Genomic DNA, 20,757 nt, shown 5'->3' on the forward strand with positions numbered 1-20,757 from the left:
TAGTTTCAAATTTTTACCTAAGGGATGATATCAGTCGGCCATTTCCTGGCTTGAAAGATACCATATCTATTAAGTTACCCAATGGAGTGCGCCAAAATGTTCAAAAACGCCTTTTGCTTGACCCTTTGGATACTTTATATAAACAATATTTGCAAACCTGTAAGAGTGAACAGGAATCTGTCTCATTCACATCGTTCTGGAAACTTAAACCAAAACAATGTGTTTATACAAAGGATTCATCGGCCATGAATGTTTGTGTTTGCATGATACATGAGAATATGAAATACATGGTTGATGCATTTAAAAAAAACTAATTGCTTTGAAGTTCATAATACAGAAAAAAAAGCTTAATACCTTTTTGACTAGTCAAATGATATAGCGTTAGCGTTAGCGTAGTAACGGTATACCTCGTAGATTGGATACTAGCAACATTCATGTTTCTTTTTAATAATCTCATCCTGACTACTTTCAAGAACAAGGCAGGGGAGTATACCTTGTTCAAATCATAAACAAGAATACTAAAAGCATGAATATCGCTATTCCCGGCCACGTCCATCTTTACCGTAACTTGGGATAGGGGAAGGAAATGTTGATGTAGCACTTACTTAATGAGAGGCCACCGACTCAGCGACACCCTCATAAGTGCTACGGAGTTGGAGGTTGGGGAAGGTATATTGTCAGGATTCGCCTAGCTGGCGATAGACCATAAATATTTGTTGTTTAAGCGTTTTCAAATTAATGTTTTGAATGCCGGCAATCAAAAGAGAAAACAATAGCTTATTTATAGTATAAATAGTATTTCGCGAAATGCTTGTCGATTGTGCAGTAATATTTTTGTTCAATAACCAGTAAAAAGCAAAACCGATCCCTCCAGGGTCATCGGATTGTATAAAATAACGATACGCGTAAAAAAAAAAATCACGCCTATTGAAAAACTGTACTGTGCCCATTGAAAAACTGTACTGGGTGGTACTGTATTTTTAGATAATCGAAAAACGAAAGGAAGCGCGTTCGAACTAAACACCCTAGGATAACACAGTCGGTTTTTCTGCTCAAAATTATACGAAAAGCAGAATCGATCCCTCCAGGGTCATCGAACGGTTAAAAAGCATCCACAACCTATTATTAGTTGCGTAACACCCGCCCGGACAGAATGCGCAATCTGAACATAATTATCAAACTCCGACAATAACATTTTCCGTTCAAGAAACGATCAGAAGTTCCACGACGCGGACAAAAACGATCCGGAAGGCTCACAAAAGAAAAAGTATCATACTGGAACAAACTCACCGGATTGATTCTCTAAATTTATGTGCTGCATGTCACTTCCGGATGGTTCGGTGAACTTAGGGCAGCCAAAAACCAACAGTACTGAGGACACAAATCAAACAAATCACTTTTTCATTTTTCACTTTTCACTATTCCATTTCTGATTATAAAAACTGTCCTGCTTGGGCTTCACGAAGCACTAACCAGCAAGACGCTCCAAAACAGAAAAAAAAATCTCCGGCGACGAAAACATGCGTGAAACCGTGAGCTAAATCTATCGGACGACGCAAAACCGAACTGTCCTGCTTGGGCTTTACGAAGCACTACCCAGCAAGACGCTCCAAAACAGAAGAAAAAACCCTTTTTGACTAGTCAAATGATATGTCCAGATAGTACAGAAGATTGTTACTTGAGGTCCTGTGAGGATTGTAAATTAAAGAAATTAGATTTTGTTGCCAATCGCTTAGATGAAAACAACGTTGAAGAAGTTAAGTATTGTTTTTGGATTATTTCTCCTGGTTGTGACATTATCAACAAAGAGGAAAATGTAAATGATTTCATAGAAAACTTGAAAAATCTCACAGAGAAGTTTCTTGTGCATCAATTCAAAGTAGATAAACAAAATAAATTTATAAGAGCTTAAAAGGAATCACTAGTTGAAAACAAAGAAATAATGTGCCAGATGGATTTCGCGTGCGTGATACAAGATTCCATTCAAAGCCATTACTTTGTACGACACCTCAAGTAACAATACATCCATTTGTAATTTATTACAAAGACAAATCTTCGATCAAAGTTTTAAATTTTGTTGTAATTGCTGACATAAAAAAGCATAACACGACATCTGTTTATGCTTTTCAAACAAAACTAATTTCAAGATTGAAAAATAAATTTCCTGAGCTTGAAAAAATCATTTATCTTTCTGATGGTTGCGGAGAGCAGTACAAAAATAAATCAAATTTCAAAAATGTATGCAACCATGAAAATGATTTTAAAAGTAGAGGAGAATGGCACTTTTTCCCAACCTCACATGGAAAAGGTCCACGTGATGGTATCGGTGGCAATATTAAGCGAATGGCTAGAGATGTTAGTATTAGAAAGTCAGCGGAAATTAATAACGCCAAACAATTTTTTGACTGGGCTGTGTCGCAAAAGGTGAAAGACCAATTTAAAAAAGATTGGGAATTCATCTATGCAACTGAAAATGACTATTCAGAGGCTGACAAATTACTTCAGGAGAGATTTTCTAACCTTGTTCCAATTCCTGGAACAAAAAAATATCATTCATTTATTCCAAAACACGAACGAAGCATTTTTGCGAGTGAATTCTCAGATGCACATGAAAACCAAGAAAATACAGCATGCTTTGTTCTTAATACTACAAAAAACGAAAATCTTCTGGTGGTAGCAACCAAAGGCAATCTTCCCGGTTGAAAAATAGATAGTTTTAAGATAAAATGTAAGTTATGTATGTTATGTTATTGAATAAATAAAATGAAAGAAAAATATAAAAAGAATCTTATTTGTTCCATAGAAAAGAAAGAATCCCTAGGAATGGAAAAGAAACAGTTTTTTCAGCTTTGCTTAACGGTGTAATGTTTCATGAAAAATATAATCCAATCCGACTTATACTTCATTTAAACCAATCCCATATCGTTTCTTTCAGATCTTTTAGAAAATTTGCAATTGCTTTGATAAAAAAAATCTTGTTTTTCTGATGCTTCGATTGAAATATGGGTTTTCAAAGAAAAGACTAATATAGTCATTTTTCACAAAATTGACCATAACTCAGGAACAAAAAAAAGTACATCCTAAAAGTTACCAGAATTGAAATTTATAAAGTTTCCTTCTCAAAAATAATTTAATAAAAATTTTCCACGAGTTCGGGCATAGATTTTCCAGCTTTCCTTTATGAATTTCCCTAACGGAGGAAAATTTTGTGGAAAACTTTTTCCAGTTCATATTTTTTTTTGATTTCTGAGAAAATTTGCTTAAATTTTCATATAAAAACTTTGTTTCTACGATGCTTCGTTCTTGAGTTATGATTTTTCAAAGTAAGTAGTGTCAAGCGAAAACAAAAAATTTCCACCTGAGTTTTCCGGAAAAATAGGCGACTCTGAATTTTTCTCAATTTTTTTTATTCATATATCCATGAGCCCTGCCTGTGGAAAAAGTTTCATGAAAATCTGAGACCCTTCGGCCCAATTTGTACGATAATAAAAAAATCCTCAGTTATTAACTGAGAGCTTACTATGCCAATGACCATTTTTGCATGTGTATATTGTGTGGCAGGTACGAAGATACTCTATGCCCTGGGAAGTCGAGAAAATTTCCAACCCGAAAAGATCCTCGACCGGTGGGATTCGAACCCACGACCCTCAGCTTGGTCTTGCTGAATAGCTGCACGTTTACCGCTACGGCTATCTGGGCCCCCTGCATGGCCTCATCGATGCCTTAAAAAAGAATACGAAGATCTTGAAACAGTTGCAGGAACCTGGATGACATCACTTTGAAATTGTGGGTCTTCTCGACAATAGTCAATGTAACAGCGTCAGATTTTGACACGTTCTTAATGACAGCGGTCGTGAAGGTCGTCGACCATCATGGAAATGAACTATTGGCTCGTGCATTACTCGACTGTGGGACGATGTCCAATTTGATGACCGAGAGATTCACTCAACTGTTGCGTGTGAGGGGACAGAAGGTGAAAACCAACGTACATGGTGTTGGAACTGGCGTGGCGAAATGTTCGCAAAGCATAACAGTAGAGGTGCGTTCTCGACTAACGGACTACGTCATGACTATGGAATTCCTTGTACTGAACAAGATCACAGCGAAGCAACCCATCAAGAGTGCTGTAACATATTCATGGACTATTCGGGAGAATGTATCGTTGGCGGTTCTGAAGATCAACTCATTTTTTGGTCTAAAGCCTCCAATATCCCTGGAGCCTAACTTTCCTCTCGTCGTAGAAACCGTATTTGGATGGGTTATCGCTGGAACTGCATCACTTCAGCCACATTTTGAATAATTGTTACCAACTGTGCCACAGTAGAATCATTAGATCAATTGATAGAGCGTTTTTGGGAAATCGAGGAACCGAGACTGGTGGACCGGAAATTACTATCTGTTGAAGAGGAAGACTGCGAAGAAAACTATACAACCACAAGGGATGAGGAAAGACGATACGTCATCAGAATGCTAAAGGAACCGATGATCGACCAAATGTTGGATGAATCCAGGTCGTCAGATTTGCATCGTTTAAACTTACTCGAGAGAAGATTAAATGGAAATGAAGAGATGAAGACCGCCTATCACAAGTTCATGCGAGAATACTAAGAACTGCAGCATATGGGACTGATTTCAGACACAAGCAAAACGGAGTTTCTACCTACCTTGGAGACTTCCAGCACCACTACAAAACTGAGGGTAGTATTCGACGGATTGGCAAAAACTAGTACCGGTTGCTCCTTGAATACCCTCCTCGTCGGCCTTGTCGCCCAGGACGAACTTTTGCAAATTGTTATCCGATTTTGGAAATATTCAGTGGCTTTGGTAGGAGAGATCGAACAAAAAATTACCGACAGATGACGGTAAGCCTGAGGATAGACAACTTTAACGAATTTTGTGGAGATTCGACTTCGTACCGTTACCTAGGGACTGGCACCTTCTTTGAAGTTAGCGACCAAAAACTCCTTAGACTCGCTGAGGACAAAGGACATCATTATCGTGCTGCCTTGGTTTCGAAATGCTATTATATCGATGACTTTATCGGCGTTGACGATACGGTGGAATAAGCAGTCAATTTGCGGAATGAAATGGGTTAACTTATAACTAAAACTAAATAACATTAGTGTGGGACAAAATTTAGATTCTCGCTCCAGTCCACTTTTTGGATTGCACTTAGGTCCCATAACAACTGTGCAAAATTTCAGCTCGATCGGAGAAACTATATTTTAGCGCCAGCCGTTCAAAGTTTGTATGGGATTGACTATGGGAAAACTTACTTTTACAAAAAAAAACCGCCAGAGGTCGTCCATTGTCCTCTATAATAATTCTGAACATAGACCTCGAGGTATTTACGATGAAGAATATTTCCGAAGACCGCGAAACAATCCGACACTTGTGAAAAAAGTTATTCAATGAAAACCTATTGGCAAAGCGACGTTGATTAACACGTAAAGGAATAACAATAATAACAAATTCAGGCAAAATTTCCGAATAGTCTATGCTTAATAACTTTTTTCACATGCATCGGATTGCTTTGCGGTCTTGGGCAATGTTGTTTATCATAGAAATACCTATCAAGATCTGTGCTCAGAATTTAGAGGACAATGGGCGATCTCTGGCGATTTTTCTTTGTAAAAGTAAGTTTTCCCATAGTAAATCCCATACAAACTTTGAACGGCTGGTGCTAAAATATAGTTTCTCCAATCGAGCTGAAATTTTGCACTGTTGTTAATGCAATCCAAAAAGTGGACTGGAGCGAGAATTTAAATTTTTCATATAACCGTGTCCTAGGTGGACATCGAACCGCCTGGAGGCTTTTCTAGGAATTCCAAGGAACAAATCGGCACGCAATCAACTGTAAAATTTGGCCCCAACGAAACGGTCAAAACTCTGGGCATTACCTGGGAACCAGAATCTGACTGCTTAGAGCTTGATATCCACATCAACGAGGACAACTCTGGAGACAACTCTGGGAGGACAACGGTCCTCTGACAAAGCGAAAAATCCAATCCTGCATAGCATAACTCTACGATCCGGTAAGGTAGTCGTCATCACTGCCAAGGTCATAATGTAACGACTTTGGCTGATACCCACTGGATGGGACGACGAGGTTCCCAACGATCTCCAAGAACTATGGAAAGAATTTCGTCCACAGATTGACCAACTTGCAGCCTGCAAGGTCGACCGATTCATCTTCTTACCAAATGCAGCTTCGGTGCAATTGCATTGCTCTGTTGATGCTTCAAAAATAGCAACTGGCTGCTGCATCTACGCTCAGTCAGTGGATGGAAATGGTGTACCCAGACAACCAGAAATCGCATGAAAGTTCGCTAAACACCGTGGATAAACTCGTCAGATTGATGAGTTTCCTCGCATAAAACACTTCTTTTCAGAGTTCATTTGTACATTTTGTTTCGTCCCGTACACACGAACAAAGTAAGTCGGATCAATCCATAACAGCTGTCAAATCATCATTTGTTATCATAAGTTAAGTCGCATAATATTGCAGGTTAGTTCGGTAGAATATTTATACACTCGCATTGTATGTTATTATTCATCACATAATATATGCACTAGACAGTTTCACAAAAATAAAAATTTCTGGGATTCAACCAGTCACCCCCAAGTCCTAGTTGCAATACTAAAACAAACTAACAGACAAATGTTCATCCAATTTGGAGAAGATTAGGAGGTGCCTCAAGTCGAAATTGTGTTTTTTGGCTATTTTTTACATTCAAAAAATTCTACCGAGAATTTGGAAAAATGAAAATAAAAATAAACACAAGAAAAGAAGGAAAAGAAGGCCAGACGAAGGAGGAAACAACGCCAGGAAATTTACGCCAGGAATCAAAACCACCGAAACATCAACAACAACAATAACAAACCACCGAAACATCAACAACAACAAAAACAACAACAACAACAGCAACAACTACAACTACAACAACAACAACAGAAGCATCAGTAACATCAACAACAATAGCAATAGCAGAAATAACAGTACCATCAGCAACATCAACGACAACAACCACAATATCGACAAAAGTACTACTAACAACACAGAAATCACTTCAACGCACATGAATTCTGTGCGTGGAAATTCGTCATTACCATTGGACAAAGAACTTTTGGCAGCGGCACGTGTACAATTTTCTCAGCCGCCAAAGAAGGACAATGGACCGAAATTCATAAATTTCCCAAAAGGGGAAACCATCAACCCTTATCGCCCTGAAAAACCTGCCAGGCTTGAAAACCCTCCACTTTTTGACCCCATGCGTCCACCTATAGTCAGACTCACGGAAGAATCTGCAGCCGGGGACCAACGCTTCCTGAAAGCACGTCTACGGGACCCGAAAATCATGGACATAGTGCGGACCTATCTTTCATTCTTGCATGACCAGACCCCTTCAACATGTATTCGTGGACTTACCAAAACTAGCGCATCTTTGACATTAGCAGCAGAAGGACTACCAGCGGACACTAATCTTTTGCGCGAAATTTTCTTGGACGTTCACGAAGAACTCGGAATTTCGCGAAGTGACGCCTTAGAAGACTTGAAGTCGTACCGGGCATTCTTATCCAGCGAGCGCATACAGCGACTGCAGCTTACCAGGGAGAGTGCTAATAAATTTTACTCAGCCGGCTTACAAAATTTTCGAAAATAAAGACGCATTCCTTGGAAGCAGACATCACTGACGTCTCCACAACATCCACCCTACACACGCTACTTGACGCACAAAGTAATGTAAGTATTACAAATAATCCAAAAATTTCTTTGTCTTCTCAACAGAATGCGACTGAAATTCTGGTATATTGCCAAAATTTCAATCGCATGAAAAGCTCAGCCAAAATGAAAGAAATTCATCAAAAACTTTTATCTTCTTCTTTCAATATAATTCTTGGAACCGAAACTAGCTGGGACGAAAGCGTAAGAAGCGAAGAAATTTTTGGAAACAATTTTAATGTATTTCAGCACGGCCGAAATTTGCAACACTGTAATAAGAAGTCCGGTGGTGGAGTTCTCATAGCCATTAATGCAGACTTTACTTCTGAAGAAATTGAAACTTTCAAACACAAAGAATTCGAAAATGTTTGGGCTAAAGCTCTAATTAATGGAGAAACGCATATTTTTTCATCCGTGTATTTTCCACCTGAACACGCTAACAAACATTCTTTTGAATTATTTTTCAAAATTGTCGAAACTATTATTTCAAATATGGAACCTGAAGTAAAACTGCATATTTATGGCGACTTCAACCAACGCAATGCCGACTTCATTACAGACAATGAAAATGAATCACTTTTACTCCCAGTCGTAGGCGAAGACAGTACTTTACAATTTTTATTCGACAAAACATCATATTTTGGCCTAAATCAAATTAATCACGTAAAAAACCAGCAAAATTCTTACTTGGACCTCTTATTTACAAATTGCACTGAAGATTTCTGTGTGTATACATCATTATCACCTCTATGGAAAAATGAAGTATTTCACACAGCAATTGAATATTCAATCTTCATACATAAAACTTCTCTCCCCAGCGACTGGGAGTACGAGGAAGTGCCGGAATACAATAAAGCAAATTACAAAGAAGCCAAACGTAGACTATGTACAATTAATTGGCAACATATCATAAGTATTGATGGAAATGTCGACACCGAAGTAGACAAGTTCCATTCAATTATTCAACAAATAATTAATGAAACTGTGCCAACAAGAAGAAAAAGACGAATACAAAATAACAAATTACCGGTGTGGTTTAGCCCACATCTGAAAAACCTAAAGAACAAGAAACAGAAAGCGCACAAATTATACAAAAAAGAAAATACTGCCACCAACTTACAAAATTATCATGACACATGTAACCAACTCAACTCAGCCATTAATCCCGCACATGAAGAATATAATCGTAAGGTCGAATCCGAAGTCAAATCATGTCCTAAAAACTTTTTTAATTATGTAAACACACAATTAAAAAGTAGCAATTTCCCTTCGCGAATGCATTTTGACGGAAACGTAGGTGAAAACTCTTCCGATATCTGCAACCTCTTTGCAGATTTCTTTCAAGAAGTGTATACCACCTACTCTGAAGAAGACCGCGACCGCAATTTCTTTTCTTTTTTCCCAGAAATTTCTAATAGTATATCTATTGAAAAACTATCACAGCAAGAAATCTTATCGGCACTAAAAAACCTGGACGCAACTAAGGGAGCTGGACCGGATGGCATTGCACCCGTGTTCTTCAAAAATCTCTCAGAAGAACTTACCCTTCCCTTAGAACGCCTTTTCAACATGTCTCTAAATAATGGAAAATTCCCAGTAGCTTGGAAATCCTCATATTTGGTGCCTGTTTTCAAATCAGGTACAAAATCTGACATAAGGAACTATCGCGGAATTGCCATTATCTCATGTATTCCCAAACTCTTCGAATCTCTCGTAAACGACAAAATTTTCCAGCAAGTAAAAAACCAAATTACTTGTAGGCAGCATGGCTTTTTTAAAGGCCGCTCAACATCTTCCAATCTGCTAGAATTTGTATCTTTTATTCTCAACGCAATGGACAATGGCAAGCACGTAGAAGCCCTCTACACTGACTTCAGTAAGGCATTTGACCGAATCGACATACCATTAATAATCTTCAAATTGCAGAAAATAGGAATGGAGCCAGGACTCTTGAGTTGGATCCAGTCATATCTATCACATAGGAAACAAATTGTGCGCTTTCAAAATAAATTATCAGCACCCATTTCTGTAACCTCTGGAGTACCTCAAGGTTCTCATTTAGGCCCACTTCTTTTTATTTTGTAGGTAAACGACATTTCCTTTTTACTTAGAAAAATAAAAATTTTTATATATGCAGACGACATGAAGCTCTTCATGGAAGTAAGTAATTCTAGCGAAGCAAAACAATTCCAGAATGACATTAACTTATTCTTCACTTGGTGCCAAAAAAGTTTACTTCAGCTCAATATCAAAAAATGTAATTCAATAGCATTTAGTCGAAAATATGTAACACCACCAATTGAAGTATTTTTAGGAAATCAAGTAGTGCAGAAGTGTAAAATTGTAAGGGATTTGGGCGTAATCCTAGACTCTAAACTCACTTTTGTAGAACATTATAATTCCATAATAAACAAAGCAAACAGTATGCTTGGCTTCATTAAGAGGTTCAGCAACAATTTTCAAGACCCATATACTATTAAACTATTGTATACTACATATGTAAGACCAATTCTGGAATACTGTCACCTAGTATGGAACCCGTATCATGTCGTACACGAAGAACGCATAGAATCAGTACAGAAGCAATTCCTTTTATACGCCCTTCGGAAATTGAATTGGACTGTGCTGCCACTTCCGTCGTATGAAGCACGCTGCATGCTCATCAACTTGGAAACACTTAAGCAACGCCGGGAATTCACAATGATTCTCTTTATAAACAACATTATTTCGAACCGTGTAGACTCCGCTGCACTTCTTTCTCAACTAAACTTCTACACACCCTCTCGGCATTTAAGAACAAGAAAATTATTTTCAGAAAAATCATGCAGAACGCATTATGCTCAAAACGGACCAATAAACCGTATGATGCGTCAGTATAATGTACATTGCGAATTCATTGGCATTACTATGTCCAAAGAGCAGCTTAAAACACAACTAAAGAACAATAGAAGTAATCCATAGCATGTAAGAAAGTATTGTAATTATTGTATGTAGTCTACCTATGCTTGACGAAATAAATAAATAAATAAATAAATAAATACCACTGGTTGAACGTATTATTAGTACTTTACAACTTTTGAGAACACTGTATGCCGATAAGAGATGGTTTTGACCTCATAAAATTGATTTCTGTTCATTAAAGTACCTGTAAAACATACATTTCTCTACTGTTTTTGTTCTACGAGATTCTTAACCTCATGCCTAACCGTAAAAGTTCAATCGTAGTATCATTCCTATGTCATTTCTGAACATTATTGTAGTACATCATTTTTGTCTCCGAATTACAGATAAATTGTAAAAAATTGTCGGAAATACGACATTCCTCATTCCCCTGCATTTAGAGCTGCTGCCAAATGGCGCAATGGCTGACATGTTTAAAAATTGAACATAGTAGCTTTGCTTTTTCAATGATGGATGGTGATTGAAGAAAACATCTAGCAAATGTCATCGACGCAGTTGTGTTTCAAACAACATTCTCATTTGATGCCAAGCAATTACATATGTGATATAGCCCCGAAGTCAAGCTTCTCGACTACCGATCTTGAGGATCAGAGTTATTATGCACGCATATCGCCTCCACTTTTGTACGTAGAAGGCCGTTTCGCAACATCTTATAAGTGAAATTTTGCACATATAGAGCCTCCAGGTGATTTCGTTATACGTACATTTTGGTTGTCTGGGTAGAGAAGATTCAACTGGTATCGGCTAAATCTCGGGTTGCTCCCTTGAAGCGACTCAGTATCCCCAGGTTGGAATTGTGCGCCACACAGCTCACTGCTCGCTTATTCACGAAAGTCACTTAAGCACTGGAAATGGAATTCAACTCGGTATACTTTTGGTCTGACTCCACCGTTGTTCTGAATTGGTTAAGAGCCCCATCGTACCAATGGAAAACCTTCGTGGCTGTAAGCGTGGGTAAGCGAAATCCAATCAACTACACACGACGCCCAATGGAACCATGTCCCTGGAACCCATAATCCGGCAGATTGGGTCTCAAGAGACACGTCAAGGACTTCCTACCAAGCAAACTATGGCAGCACGGTTCGGAATGGTTAGGAACCCCTGATGAAAATTGGCCAAAACAAGGCGAGTTGGTATCAGTACCCAAGGATCAAATTGAGAGGGAAACGGTGACAACGCTCTAGTAAACTAAATCCCATATTCTCTCTATACTCGCACTTCACCAAACTAATACGCGTGACTGCATGGATGTTACGCTTCCAACGTAGTTGCCAATCACGTCATCTCGGTTAACCTCTACGCCTGGAGCGAACCCTATCAGTAGAAGAACTGGAAAGAGCGAAACTTTTGCTAATCCGTCTAGTTCAATCGGAATCCTACCATTAGGAAAACAAGGAACTTTCCACTGGCAAAGTCGTCTCGTCCCGATCAACTGTACGCACTTTAATTCCGATGCGACAACCTATGGGCCAACTTCCAGCTTCACGGATGACACCTAGTCGAGCATTTTTCCACACCGGTGCAGATTACTGTAGACCTGAATACTTGCGACCACCTCATCGGAAAGCTTCCCTGGTGAAGGCATATATTTGCGTATTTGTGTGCTTTGCAACAAAGGCAATCCATCTCGAGCTCGTAGGGGACTTATCGACAGCATTCTTCATATCTACACTCCGCAGGTTCATTACCAGAAGAAGAAAGACGGCCCACATACATTCCGGTAATGGTAAAAACTTCATCGGAGCTCGGAATGAGCTTCACGAAATCTACCTTCGCCTACGAAACCAGTCGGATCTAAACCACATTCGAGACAATCCCGCCGAGGAAGGTATTGCTGTGTGCGTTTGAAATGCAAATATCAAATGCGGGAACACCAAACGGGGTAAGATTTTCCACAAGAAATGCGATGTCAAAGATACGTTTGTCTTGCTGGGTCGGCGGTGATTAAGACTATCGTTGCTAGGTGTCCTTTGATTGCTTTGTGTTACCGCATTTGGAGGATGTTTAGTCCTAGGACAGGACGTGACAGCTTAACTAAGACTGTCCAGTTGTTTTTCAGTCGATGACCTTGACGATACAAAATCCAGTGCTACCAGTATTTTTTATAAATAAATCTTTAAATCAAACTCAAATACAAAAGCTCATATTGTAATTGTCTCTTGCCCGCTTCACTCAGAGGATGGTATCGCTATTAAAATTCAGGTTTATATTCAAAACCGGTGATATTTTTTATGAAAATTGACACAATTTCCATTATTTTGCTCTTGATTACGTATTTTTTTACTTACTTTAGTATTGCAGGAGCACATGCGGTACACTTAACATCTAATATAAATAGTTTTGAAACAAAAAGATTTCATGAAAAATTTCCAAACTTCTGATGAAAACTCTAATTTATGAACTAGCAACACGGCCGCACTACCAACAAAGTGCCCTGTTGCAATCCAACTTAACGATATGAAAGTAGGCCTTTGCCAAAATGACCAATGAGAAGTGGTCTTTTTTGACAGGCAATTGGTTTCGTTTTTGCACTTTGACCTGACACGTCTTGTCTTAGGTTTAGTCAAGCTTTGCAGCTCAAATGCAAACCGCAATATATTGTGGCATCTAATTCCACCGAAGGCACATACAGTCAACTCTCCCTAACTCGATATTGAAGGGACCATCTAGTTAGGGAAATATCGAGTTACAGAACACAAAACCAGTGCAACTGTGATCCAAAGGACCATCGAGTTAGCCATGAAAACCAACTTTTACTATAGTTCTCTAACTCGATATCGAGATACGGAATATCGAGTAAGGGAGAGTTAACTGTAATTTCGGTGGATTGTGGGAGTCTGCGATCAAAATCGCTAAACGTCATCTACAACGGCAACTTCGAGATTCGCTATTCAGCTACAAGGAGATGTCAACTGCCTTGGCTCAAGAGGAATCTTGTATGAAATCGAGGCCACTGGGGGCACTAACGGAGGACACATCGGATCTCTCTGCACTGACTCCAGGGCACTTTTCGGTAGGCTCCTCCATGTACGCTATATCGGATGCAGATCTTCGATAAATTCCGATCAACCAGCTTGACAGATTTCAGCGGCTGCAAGAGAAAACACAACAATTCTGGTTTTAATGGAAGAACGATTATCTGAAGGAGCTACAACGCGCTTCTAAACTCTTTCGCTGCCCTAGCACAACACTAGGGACGGGGATTCCAGTGCCAAAAGTGGGGCCATGGTACCAAAAATTGTATTTGCGGAGGTTCTATTCACACTATGGACGTCTGTCTTGCGGAGGAAGATACCAAAATGATTATGTACGCAAATGGCGGGGCAACCATCAGTGTAACTTTTGGGATTACCCTTCGCGCAAACGAATCGTTGAGGCTCGTACCAGAACCAGGCAGATAAACGACAACGTTTTTCGTAGCCGGAACTCCCCTCGCAGAATCTTCCACAATTCTCGTTTTTCAGTTAACGAACGCTTGCTTAACAGTCATAACCATCAACAATAATAGTCAATTTCATTCACAAGTTTAGGGTAAGTGTTCCCTTAGTTGTGGGTGTTCCTATAGTTGCGGTAGTGCCGTTTTCACTGATTTTATTACATTAGTCACATAACCGACACTGCCAATCGACGTATTGGCTTGTTGATATACGGAACAGTTGTTCCGGTGTTCAAATTGCTTTGAAACTGATGAAATATCACTAAAATTGCTAAAGCTTTTCTTACTTGTACCAATAGTTGCGGTAAAGTGTTCCTATAGTGGAGGATTCAATAAGAAAACAACGGATACCGCAACTATAGGAACACAAATTAAGAATATACCGCAACTAAAGGAACAGTGTACCAATAGTGGAGGTATTATTTTTCACTGACATGCCGTGGATTACTGCGATGAAATCATTTTTCTCATTAAGTCAATGGTCGTTACTTCCCGTTACAATATTAACATGTACAATCATATAGCAGTTATTAGTGAAATTTATTTGACACCTGGATCCAAACTCAAAACAGATCCATTATTTTGTTTATCGTTAAATATGATCGACTGGATGGGGCATGTGGTAGAGTTGCCATCATCATTCATAGGTTTATGGACAGAAGGTCGAAAGACAAAACGTCGAAAGGACAAAAGGTCGTGTGCGTTTCGTGATGCGTGAGTCTGATGCATTTTCACCAGGTATAAATCATCCCAACTAGGGGATCGGAGTCGCTAGTTGGAAGGTAGTCGTGTTCCAACTAGCGAATCTTCGCTGTACTAGCCGCAGGATCATTTTCAAAATGTTATTCGGAATCCTCTTTAGAGCTTTGTTCCTGGTATTACAACAGATAGTCCAGTATACAACATGACCGGTCTGGAAATTTATTTGAAAATCAAATGCTTGGTTTAAAAACCTATTCGAAGTAAATGAAAAATAGGAATAAAGAGACACGAAGAAAAATCTTTCTCGAGAATTATGGAACTATTCCACCTGAACATTTTTGTCACCCCTAGATTATCATTATCGCAAAGATGGAAAATCTGCTAACCAATTATGGAATGTACACTATCCATAGTTTTAAACAGAACAGTTTTAAAAAAATTTCGCATTCGCATTGCTTTTTTTTTATTTCTTTATAAGTATCATTTCAAACATTACATTCATTTCTTATATCTAGGTGTTCTGTGATAATGGACAACACTATCATCCTTATTTGGTAAAACAAATTTGAGATTTTATTAACATTTTGTTAACAACATATTACATTTCACTTGCCGTAGCAGTTCAGATTTTTTACAGGTGAGTTGAAATTCACCTGCTTATAAGAGAAAAACACATGTTTTCAATTTACTTAACCTAACTTAACCTAAACATTTCGCATTTGCATTATCAAATCATTACATAGAATCTCACTCTAAATGCTCACTTCAAATTCATCTAAACTAGTGCATCCTTGTTGTTCTAGAAATAACCTATCCTAATGATCATCGTGTTGAAACATCGTAAAGCTTTATGACCTGCACACACCCTTTCCCTCGTTGTAGGGTTGTAATCTCCTGCACATCAAATGCCCACCGAAATGGCCCCAAAATATTTCCGTCCCATCCAATTAATTTTACACGTTTCAAGTGCTCCGCAATTCCGGAGCTCACTTCGGCGGTAAACATTCGTCTTCACGCGATAAAATTCAAATTATGATTTTATGATCACGATTATGAGCGGTGCCGGGCTCGTTTGTTTCGCTTGCAAGCCCCGGAGAATAAATAAAGACGACCGAACGAGGATATCCATATGGAGTTCCAGGGGGAGGGAAGGCGGGCGTTGCTTGGGTCGAAATCTGATGATCTTTTGAAAAATGTTGTTTTTCGGTTTCGCTGCACTTGACGACGACGACGATGACCGCAGCACATCATATAAATATCAACAGGGGCAGAACGATTAAGACTGACCTGATGGTGATGATGATGATGATGGTGGCGGAACGGTCAGCTGCACGATCAGGGTTGCCAGTACATTTTGGAAAATGTCTGGCGAGTTCAAAATGAAAAGTCTTGCAAAATCTGGCAAACACAATCGTGTAAAAATGATAGAAGAGCCTTGCGTCTTAAATCGTTATCTGCTGAATTAGAACTGCGCTCCTCTGGAGTTGTTCTGGACATAATTTAAACTACTAACCGTCATTTTGTAAAGTATGTGCAAAAAATGAGATTTAAATGCCGAAATATCATCATATTGTAATGAAAAATAAGTGAAGTAAAGTTTAACAAGATGCATATTGATGTTGTGTCTGCAACACGAGTATTTCCATTGGCTGTTTTATACGCTGCTGTATGTGTTTTAAGCACCACAGTTTTGTTTATTAGAATATTCCTTAAATTTTTTTTACTGCTCCAAAGTCTGGCTGGATTTGAAAAAGTCTGGCAAATCCATCAGTTTGTCTTTTTGTCTTTTCATTGATTAAAAGTCTGGCAGTGCCAGATAAATCTGGCATAATGGCAGCCCTGTGCACGATGCTTGCTGCAGCCAGGGATGCCAAGTTGCAAGAGATGTCTTTCATTGGAAAACATTTAGATAAAGCGGAATAAAATTTCAAATAAGAAGATTTTTTATATATATATTTTTTATTTGAAATTAAATCAGTTGTTGAATACAATAGCTCTCTCGCAAATTTCTGTTAGTTTATCTAGCAATCCTTTCACAGATTCAACTATAAAAAATCCATAGGTTCTTTTGAATGTTTATCTAGGAAATTCAGCTCAAGAATTCCTTTGTAATAATTACAATAATTGTTGCAAAAATTTTCCGAGATTTTTTTCAGGAATGCTCTTAATAACTACTCTAGGGAATCCCCATAGGGATCATGTACTTATTCCTACATTCAGTGATTCTTCTTGAATATTATTTTTTACTTCAAATCAGTATGGATTTTAAGGAAGAATTTCAATTCAGAAAGAATTTCAATTCATGAAATATAAAAAACTGTCCAGAAAACATTGGAGGGATTGTTTGTGCCTTATAATCGCCTGAAGTGAAATTTGAGAAAATTGAAGTTGAATACATTTTTTCGTGCAACTGGAAGACATAAGAAAAAAAATCATCTGGCATCCCTGACTGCAACGGATCCGCTCGCTGATGCATCTTCACACCAGTACTACGGTGCAATTGCCAGCGATATGCAGCGCTGTATATTCTGGTTGTTTATTAAAGCTGTCTAATTTGGAAACAGCCGAACTAATTAATAATTCATTATTAACGATTCTGCACTGCGGCTTCTTTCGCCTCCATTCACTTATATATTTTTACATTTTTCGCTTCTCTTGAAAAACAAAAAGCGGCATCAGACATAATGGAGCCGCCGCGGACTTGCAACGAATTCCCCTGGCGGGAGCCGTCGTATCATCTGCTCAATCAACGCTTTTCAAAATCAACACCGGATCAGTTCTATAAATGTCCATCACGGTCAGCTCTGTGCGCATTCTAAAAAACTTTTAACTACCGATTGACCTCCAATAGGAAAGAGTCGTGATCGCGATCATCTCGATTAGGAGCAGGTCCATCCCGGGTAGAGGTTAATAACAAACTGATGATAAAATAGGAGCAAATTTTGCAATCAAATAAAGTTTAACCATAATTATTTCATTTATTTATGGCACTGAATATCACACCAATAGCAAATCAATGGCAAAACAATTCATTTTCCATTACATTTTGCGTTCATGAGTGCTCTCGTGGCGTAGCGGTAACGTGCACTGTCTAGTTAATTGGCAGTCATGAGTTCGATTCTCATCGGGAAGACTCGTATTTTTTTTTCTCAAATTTCACTTAATTTCACTACCATTTCCAACTCAAAAGTAATGTAATTTCTAGATTTTCGGTAGTTGTTGAAATATGTAATTCTTGAGTTTTTATTTTTTATTGTGACCCTAGTTTCAATAATAAAAAAAACATTAAATTACATGTGACCATTATATTTCAATGGTAGAATTTGATACCAATTTGCCATCCCCATCTATCCTGGATGCCAGCGGCGGTCTTGCGTTCATCACGAACAAAGTCGTTACGATCTTAATCAGAAATCCACGGCGGCAGTATTGGCGGTACCAAAGATGTCGGCAGCCGCTCAGTCTATTGGTTGAGGTCCTAATGGATTCTATTTTAGTCTATCGGAATACGGGCGCTCCCAAGATACATTTCTGGATGCCCGCTACAAATGCAAACTATTTAAAATGGTACGATTCCACTAACAGTTTGATTGAAGCTATCTCCTAGGTTGAATGGTTACTGCCAGTCGAAACTGTATCTTCATGGTAGACTTTCTGTCGGCGTGTTTTCTGCGGAATGACACAGCAAAAATGTTGGTGAGTTGAGCTGCTGCTTTCGGTTGGATGTAGACCTAGAAGTTGATTCAACAAAATAACGTTGGACTCAGTATTATAATATAACACAAAAAATCACTATTAAAGTATAATCGCAAATGTATTTGTTTTTTGACTACAGACAAATTCCAATAATTTGTCGCAATAACCAAGAACGCGTTTGGAAACAATTGTTTTTTCATTCATTTACTAGTAATATTTCAACAATAATCTTCGTTTCCCATATCTAGATATTCTATGTAAGGCAATACTATCACCCTTATTTGTTACGAGATTAAATTACACTGCGGAACACGTTTTTGTCTCAAGCACCAAAATACCGCTATCAACTTAATTAAGGGCTACTGAATCCATTGCCATTTTCAGAAATATCATAGCACGTCTAGTTTTTGAGATATTGGCTGTTGAAAATGCTGAATTTGACTATTTCAACCAACTTGCATGCAAGTTCGGCAGCTTGTATGGCAATTTATTTGCTTTATTTGCCTCAGAACTCAAACTTTATTTATATAACAATACTTATCAACAAAGTTCATAATACTTCCGAAGCTCAAAATTATGTTTTTGTTAACTTAGAAAAGTATTGTATTTTGCCATATAAGAGAAACGAAGAATTTCGTATGGAGACTGCAAGCATGTTGAGAAAATCGGTTTAACCTCAATTTAATCGAGCAATTTCAATTTAATTATATCTGAAATGAAAGTTGAAGTCCTATTTGGCATGTTTGGTATTTCATTGTTTAAATTTGATGTGAACATCAATAAAACCAGTGTTTTATACAACTTTGGCGACCTGTAGCTAAAAATTGTGACGTGCTGGAACATATCTGAAAACGGCGTTAGATTCAGCAGACCCAAATCTACTAGAGATACATAATTTGATTCTTGAAACACGCAAAAATGTCATTTTTGTTACGCTGTGTTATTTATCTATCTATATTTTATCTACAATGGAACTGTGTTTGTATGTCACGGAATGGCTTGAAACAGGATGAACGGATTGAAGTAAGTGTTTTACAGTTGCACTCGATAAAGGATGCGACGTCATAGTGCGAGGAAATAGTTTGGAAAAGTATCCGAAATATGGAGAAAATCAATGTGTCATTTTATATGGGGGATTATATGACGTTTTACAACAGTCTACTTGATGGTAAGACAATGTTTGCCAGGACCACTAGTTGTTAATATTTTGTTGACTTTATTCTTCTTTTTTCTGGCGTTTCCCGTAGTAATGCGAAGTATTTACAGATGAATAGAACTCACCTGTTTATGAGATACCTATCATGCACGGAAAAAACATGAACAAAAAGTCATGAATTCATAAAACTTTATGTTTCATGATATCGTGACTATTATGCAAAAAATTTTATGCTCAGGGCGTTACACAAATCTAACTGTCACTTTCGTCATAGCGATCGGTGATGTTTTCTAGTGAAAAAAGTTTTGTTTTTGAAAAAGTTTAACTTGAAGACAATGCTCTTTGGTACCTTGCCATCACATCCATGACATTCTTGGCGAAATTTCCATGAGTTCCCACATTGTATCACGACATAATCAATCTGCCGGAGCTGTTAGATGTTCCAAAATATACTTGCAAGCTTTCATCCTGATTGTGCAGAACACGGCAATTTGAGCGAAGATTTTCCTTGACAATCGCCGTCGAGATTTAAACTGTTCGGATGTGATGCATTCCCCGCGTCCTATAGCAGAGCAACTCACTAAAAACCTTCAGCAGCCTTCTTCGGAATGGCCTCTTGTGCTCTGAAAATGCAATTAAAGAGCTGGATGAAGGCAAAAATTAAACTAATCTGGAAGAACGCAATAGACTCTCGTCAGTCCAAACGATTCATCGAACCAGACGCCTATCGAACGCTGAGGTTGTTAAACCTCAATAAACACGATCTAAGTACTTATACTGGCTTATTAACAGGCCACTGCCCCAGCAAACGTTACCTTAAAATTATAGGTAAATTGCCAGAAGATATGTGTCGTTTCTGCAAATTAGAGAGCGAAAGCACTGAACATTTGTTGTGCAAGTGTGTTGCACTATACCACAAGCGTTGTAGATATTTAGATTAAAGCTTGCTAGAGCCTAATGAAATTCAGTACTATCATCCAAAACAGATACTACATTTTATCCGAAACGTAGTACTTGATTGAGATGCACGCCAATAGCTGTGGAGATAGTTACTGCATATGGTAACATATTTCTGCAATACGG

The sequence above is a fragment of the Aedes aegypti genome, chromosome 1 (assembly GCF_002204515.2).
Source record: "Aedes aegypti strain LVP_AGWG chromosome 1, AaegL5.0 Primary Assembly, whole genome shotgun sequence".
NCBI classification, from domain to species: domain Eukaryota; kingdom Metazoa; phylum Arthropoda; class Insecta; order Diptera; family Culicidae; genus Aedes; species Aedes aegypti.